Genomic DNA, 7,608 nt, shown 5'->3' on the forward strand with positions numbered 1-7,608 from the left:
TCCATGTGCTGACCCGTTTTCGGGCTGCAACGTTCATGTTGCAGATTTTTTAGACAACGAGTATGGTGCCTTAGGTCGTGGTTCTATACTCAGTGATGCCGTTGGAGTTGATGGACTCACTTATCTTCCAAGCCTTCCGCGGTTATCTTTATTAGATGGCCTTAAGCCATATTATTTGCATTAAGTTCTCTTTGGAGACATTCGATGTAATAAGTGTGTGATTGCTACTCTGTTATAAATCCTTCAAGTACTGTGCGTGTCAGCATTACTGATCCAGAGATGACACTGAAGCACAGAGATCAGATTGTTTGAGATCTGGTCGCTACACTTGGCAACAAAGATCTTGCCTTCGGGTCTGTGGTAGAAGGTGTACTGATGCGACTTGAAGCTACGTTGGTATTTCCCCAAAGAGGAAGGGATGATGCTGCACAGCGACGGTAGATATTTCCCTCGGTGATGAAACTAAGGTTATCAAACTAGTAGGAGAACCAAGCAACACTACATAAACAACACATGTGCACAAATAACAAATACTCGCAACCTGACGTGTAAAAGGGGTTGTCAATCCCTTTCGAGTAATGGTGCCACAAATTGGAAAATGGACGTGAGGGAGTAGTAAATATTGATAGATCAAACGCCAAATAAAATAAATTGTAGTAAGTTATTTTTTATTTTTGGTTTAATAGATCTGAAAATTAAAGCAAAGGAAAATAGATCGCAAAGGCAAATAATATGAGAAAGAGACCTGGGGGCGTAGATTTCACTAGTGGCTTCTCTCGAGAAAAATAGCAATCGGTGGGTAAACAAATTACTCTTGGGCAATTGATAGAACTTCAAATAACCATGACGATATCCAGGCAATGATCATTATATAGGCATCACGTCCAAGATTAGTAGACCGACTCCTGCCTGCATCTACTACTATTACTCCACACATCGACCACTATCCAGCATGCATCTAGTGTATTAAGTTCATGGAGAAACGGAGTAATGCAATAAGAACGATGACATGATGTAGACAAGATCTACTTATGCAGAAATAGACCCCACCGTTTTATCCTTAGTAGCAACGATACATACGTGTCGGTTCCCCTTGTGTCACTGGGATCAAGCACCGTAAGATCGAACCCACTACAAAGCACCTCTTCCCATTGCAAGATAAATAGATCAAGTTGGCCAAACAAAACCCAAATATCGGAGAACGAATATGAGGCTATAAGCAATCATGCATATAAGAGATCAAAGAAACTCAAATAACTTTCATGGATAAAAAGATAGATGTGATCATAAACTCAAAGTTTATCCGATCCCAACAAACACACCACAAAAAGAGTTACATCATATGGATCTCCAAGAGACCATTGTATTGAGAATCAAACGAGAGAGAGGAAGCCATCTAGCTACTAACAACAGACCCGAAGGTCTACAAATAACTACTCATGCATCATCGGAGAGGCACCAATGGAAGTGGTGAACCCCTCCGTGATGGTGTCTAGATTGGATCTGGTGGTTCTGTACTCTACGGCGGCTAGAATTGATTTTCGTCGACTCCCCTAGGATTTCTGGGATATTGGGGTATTTATAGAGTAAAGAGGCGATTCGGGGGGCACCCGAGGTGGACACAACCCACCAGGACGCGCCTGGGCCTCCAGGCGCTCCCTGGTGGGTTGTGCTCCCCTCGGAATAGCCCCCAGGTGCTTCTTTGACCCATTGGATGTCTTCTAGTTCAAAAATCCACAAAAAGTTTCGCTGCGTTTGGACTCCATTCGGTATTAATTTCCTACGATGTAAAAAACATGCAAAAACAGCAACTGGCACTTGGCAATATGTCAATAGGTTAGTACCAAAAATGATATAAAATGACTATAAAATGATTATGAAACATCCAAGAATGATAATATAACAGCATGGAACAATCAAAAATTATAGATACGTTGGAGACGTATCATGTACCCAATTGTTTCCTTAGGGTGTCCTATGAAGACGCACTTCTCCGATTAGGGTTCGATCTTATCAGGTTGAAGTCTTTTGACATAAGTGTCGCTAACCCCAAACTTTAAGAAACGACAACTTAGTTTTCTTGCCAAACCATAGTTCATACGGTGTCGTCTCAACGGATTTAGACAGTGCCCTATGTAACGTGAATGCAACTGTCTCTAATGCATAACCCCAAAATGATAGTGGTAAATCGGTAAGAGACATCATAGATCGCACCATATCTAATAAAGTATGGTTACGACATTCGGACACACCATTACGCTGTGGTGTTCCAGCTGGCGTGAGTTGTGAAACTATTCCATATTGTCTTAAATGAAGTCCAAACTCGTAACTCAAATATTCGCCTGCGCGATCAGATCATAAAAACTTTATTTTCTTGTTACGATGATTCTCCACTTCACTCGGAAATTCTTTGAACTTTTCAAATGTTTTAGAGTTGTGTTTCATTAAGTAGATATACCCATATCTGCTCAAATCATCTGTGAAGGTCAGAAAATAACGATACCCGCCGCATGCCTCAACACTCATTGGACCGCATATATCGGTACGTATTATTTCCAATAAGTCATTGGCTCGCTCCATTGTTTCGTAGAATGGAGTTTTAGTCATCTTTCCCATGAGGCATGGTTCGCAAGTATCAAATGATTTATAATCAAGTGATTCCAAAAGTCCATCTGCATGGACTTTCTTCATGTGATTTACACCAATATGACCTAAACGGCAATGCCACAAGTATGTTGCACTATCATTATTAACTTTGCATCTTTTGGCATCAGTATTATGAATATGTGTATCACTACAATCGAGATTCAATAAACCATTCACATTGGGTGTATGACCATAGAAGGTTTTATTCATGTAAATAGAACAACAATTATTCTCTGACTTAAATGAATAAACATATTGCAATAAACATGATCTAATCATATTCATGCTCAACGCAAACACCAAATAACATTTATTTAGGTTCAACACTAATCCCAAAGGTAGAGGGAGTGTGCGATGGTGATCATATCAACCTTGGAATCACTTCCAACACACATCGTCACCTTGCTTTTAACTAGTCTCTACAACTCCTATTTCGAGTTGCTAATATTAGCAACTGAGCCAGTATCAAATACCCTGGGGTTACTATGAACACTAGTAAAGTACACATCAATAACATGTATATCAAATATACCTTTGTTCACTTTGCCATCCTTCTTATCCACCAAGTATTTCAGGCTTAGGTCTAGCTTGGGGCTTCTTCACGGGAGTGGCAACTTGCTTGTCATTCTTCTTGAAGTTCCCTTTACTTTCCTTTGCCCTTTTTCTTGAAACTAGTGGTCTTGTTAACCATCAACACTTGATGATCTTTCTGGATTTCTACCTTCGCCGATTTCAGCATCACGAAGAGCTCGGGAATTTTTTCTGTTATCCCTTGCACATTATAGTTCATCACGAGGTTCTAGTATCTTGGTGATAGTGACTAGAGAACTCTGTCAATCACTATCTTATCTGGAAGATTAACTCCCACTTGATTCAAGTGATTGTAGTACCCATACATTCTGAGCACATGCTCACTTGTTGATCTATTCTTCTCCATCTTGTAACAAAAGTACTTGTCAGAGGTCTCATACCTCTCGACATGGGCATGAGTCTGAAATACCAATTTCAACTCTTGGAACATCTCATATGCTCTCTGGCGTTCAAAATGTTTTTTGAAGTCCCAGTTCTTAGCCGTAAAGCATGGCGCACTAAACTATCAAGTACTCATCATATCGAGCTTGCCAAACATGCATAACATCTGCATCTGCTCCTGCAATACGTCTGTCACTTAGCAGTGCATCAATGCAAATAATTCATCTGTGCAGCAATAAGGATAATCCTCAGATCACGGACTCAGTCTGCATCATTGCTACTATCATCTTTTAACTTAGTTTTCTCTAGCAACATATCAAAAACATAGGGGAGCTACAACGCGAGCTATTGATCTACAACATAGATATGCAAACACTATTAGGACTAAGTTCATGATAAATTAAGTTCAATTAATCAAATTACTCAAGAACTCCCACTTTGATTGACATCCCTGAAGTCATCTAAATGATACGTGATCCAAATCAACTAAACCATGTCCGATCATCACGTGAGATGGAGTAGTCATCAATGGTGAACATCTCTATGTTGATCATATCTACTATATGATTCACGTTTGACCTTTCGGTCTCCAGTGTTCCGAGGCCATGTCTGTACATGCCAGGCTCGTCAAGTTTAACCCGAGTATTCCGGATATGCAAAACTGTCTTGCACCCATTGTATCTGAACGTAGAGCCTCTCACAGCTGATCATCATGTGGTGTCTCAGCATGCCGAACTGTCGCAATAGTGCATACTCAGGGAGAACACTTATACCTTGGAATTTTAGTGAGAGATCATCTTATAATGCTACCATCGTACTAAGCAAAATAAGATGCATAAAAGATAAACATCACATGCAATCAAAATTTGTGACATGATATGGCCATCATCATCTTGTGCTTTTGATCTCCATCTCCAAAGCACCGTCATCATCTCCATCATCACCGGCTTGACACCTTGATCTCCATCGTAGCATCGTGGTCGTCTCACCAACTATTGCTTCTACAACTATCGCTAACGCATGGTGATAAAGTAAACCAATTACATGGCGTTTGCATTTCATACAATAAAGAGACAACCATAAGGCTCCTGCCGGTTGCTAGTGACTTTAACAAAACATGATCATCTCATACAATAACGTATCACATCATGTCTTGACCATATCACATCACAACATGCCATGCAAAAACAAGTTAGACGTCCTCTACTTTGTTGTTGCAAGTTTTACATGGCTGCTATGGGCTTCTAGCAAGAACCGTTCTTACCTACGCATCAAAACCACAATGGTGATTTATCAAGTTTGCAGTTTTAACCTTCAACAAGGACCGGCCACAGTCAAATTCGATTCCACTAAAGTTGGAGAAACAGACACCCACCAGCCACCTTTATGCAAAACTAGTTGCATGTCTGTCGGTGGAACCAGTCTCATGAGCGTGGTCACGTAAGGTTGGTCAGGGCCGCTTCATCCAACAATACCGCCAAATCAAAATAAGACATCGGTGGTAAGCAGTATGACAATCACCACCCACAACTCTTTGTGTTCTACTCGTGCATATCATCTATGCATAGACCTGGCTCGGATGCCACTGTTGGGAAACGTAGCATGCAATTTCAAAAAAAATCTAACGCTCAAGCAAGATCTATCTAAGAGATGCATAGCAACGAGAGGGGGAGAGTGTGTCCATGTACCCTCGTAGACTGAAAGCTGAAGCATTTAACAACGCGGTTGTTGTAGTCGAACTTCTTCTCATTCCGACCAGTCAAGCACCGAACGTACGGCACTGATACGTCTCCAACGTATCTATAATTTATGAAGTATTCATGCTATTATATTATATATCTTGGATGTTTTATATGCATTTATATGTTATTTTATATGATTTTTGGGACTAACCTATTAACCTAGAGCCCAATGCCAGTTATTGTTTTTTCCTTATTTTTGAGTTTCACGGAAAAGGAATATCAAACGGAGTCCAATTGACCTAAAAATGTACAGAGAATATATTTGGAAAGTATAAAATATATTGGAATGAAAAGATACCGGAGAAGAGTCCTAAGGCCACCACAAGGGTGGACGGCGCGCCCTACGTCCCTGTTGTTGCCTCATGGGCCCCCCTGGCTTGTTCCCGATGCCAACACCTCTTTTAAATCCCCAAACCTCCATAACAGAACCTAGATCGGGAGTTCCGCTGCCGCAAGCCTCTGTAGCCACGAAAAACCAATCGGGAGCCCGTTTCAGCACCCTGTCGGAGGGGGAAACCATCACTGGTGGCCATCTTCATCATCCCGGCGCTCTCTGTGATGAGGAGGGAGTAGTTCTCCCTCGGGGCTGAGGGTATGTACCAGTAGCTATGTGTTTGATCTCTCTCTCCCTCTCGTGTTCTTGATTTGGCATGATCTTGATGTACCACCAGCTTTGCTATTATAGTTGGATCTTATGATGTTCCTCCCCCTCTACCTTCTTGTAATGGATTGAGTATTCCCTTTGAAGTTATCTTATCGGATTGAGTCTTTAAGGATATGAGAACACTTGATGTATGCCTTGCGTGTGTTTATCTGTGGTGAAAATGGGATATTCACATGATCTACTTGATGTATGTTTTGGGATCAACTTGCGGGTTATGTGACCTTGTGAACTTATGCATAGGGGTTGGCACACTTTTTCGTCTTGGCTCTCCGGTAGAAACTTTGGGGCACTCTTGGAAGTTCTTTGTGTTGGTTTGAATAGATGAATCTGAGATTGTGTGATGCATATTGTATAATCAAACCCGCGGATACTTGTGGTGACATCGGAGTATCTAGGTGACATTAGGGTTTTGATTGATGTGTGTCTTAAGGTGTTATTTTAGTACGAACTCTAGGGCTGTTTGTGACACTTATATGAATAGCCCAATAGATCAATCAGAAAGAATAACTTTGATGTGGTTTCGTACCCTACAATAATCTCTTCGTTTATTCTCCGCTATTAGTGACTTTGGAGTGACTCTTTGTTGCACGTTGAGGGGTTGTTATATGATCTAATTATCTTATCATAGTTGAGAGAACTTGCACTAGTGAAAGTATGAACCCTAGGCCTTGTTTCCAAGCATTGCAATACCATTTTCGCTCACTTTGACTACTTGCTACCTTGCTGTTTTTATATTTTCAGATTACAAAAACCTATATCTACCATCCATATTGCACTTGTATCACCATCTCTTCACCGAACTAGTGCACCTATACAATTTACCATTGTATTGGGGACACAAGAGACTCTATGTTATTTGTTTGCAGGGTTGTTTGAGAGAGACCATATTCATCCTACGCCTCCCACGGATTGATAAACCTTAGGACATCCACTTGAGGGAAATTTGCAATTGTCCTACAAAACTCTATGCTTGGAGGCCCAACACGAGTCTACAAAGAAGAAGTTGCGTAGTAGACATTAGGCACCTCCGAGTTCTACACACGTTTAGCTCGATGACCTCCCTCGAACTCTTGATCCAGCAAAGTGTCGAGGGAGAGTTTCGTCAGCACGATGGCGTGGTGACGGTGATGGTGAAGTGATCCGCGCAGGGCTTCGCCTAAGCACTACGACAATGTGACCGGAGGCGTAAACTGTGGAGGGGGCGCCGCACACGGCTAACAATTGTTGGTGGGAGGGGGAGGGGGACTTCCTTGGGGCGCCCCAAGTAGGAGGAATCCTACTTGGGGCCTAGTCCAATTCCCACCCCCCTTTCCTTTTACCGGAGAGGGGGAAAAGGGAAGAGAGGGGGGAGGAAGGAAAGGGGGCCGAACCCCCTCCTCCTTCTCCTATTCGGCCTCCTTCCTTAGGGGGGGCGCACCACCCCTTGTGGGCTGGTGTGCTTCCCTCATATGGCCCATAAGGCCCATTAATCCCCCGGGGGGTTCCGGTAACCCCCCGGTACTCCGATATGTACCCGTTACACCCCGAAACACTTTCGGTGTTCGAATATCATCGTACTATATATGAATCTTTACCTCTCAGCCA

The sequence above is a fragment of the Triticum aestivum genome, chromosome 7A (genome assembly GCF_018294505.1).
Source record: "Triticum aestivum cultivar Chinese Spring chromosome 7A, IWGSC CS RefSeq v2.1, whole genome shotgun sequence".
NCBI classification, from domain to species: domain Eukaryota; kingdom Viridiplantae; phylum Streptophyta; class Magnoliopsida; order Poales; family Poaceae; genus Triticum; species Triticum aestivum.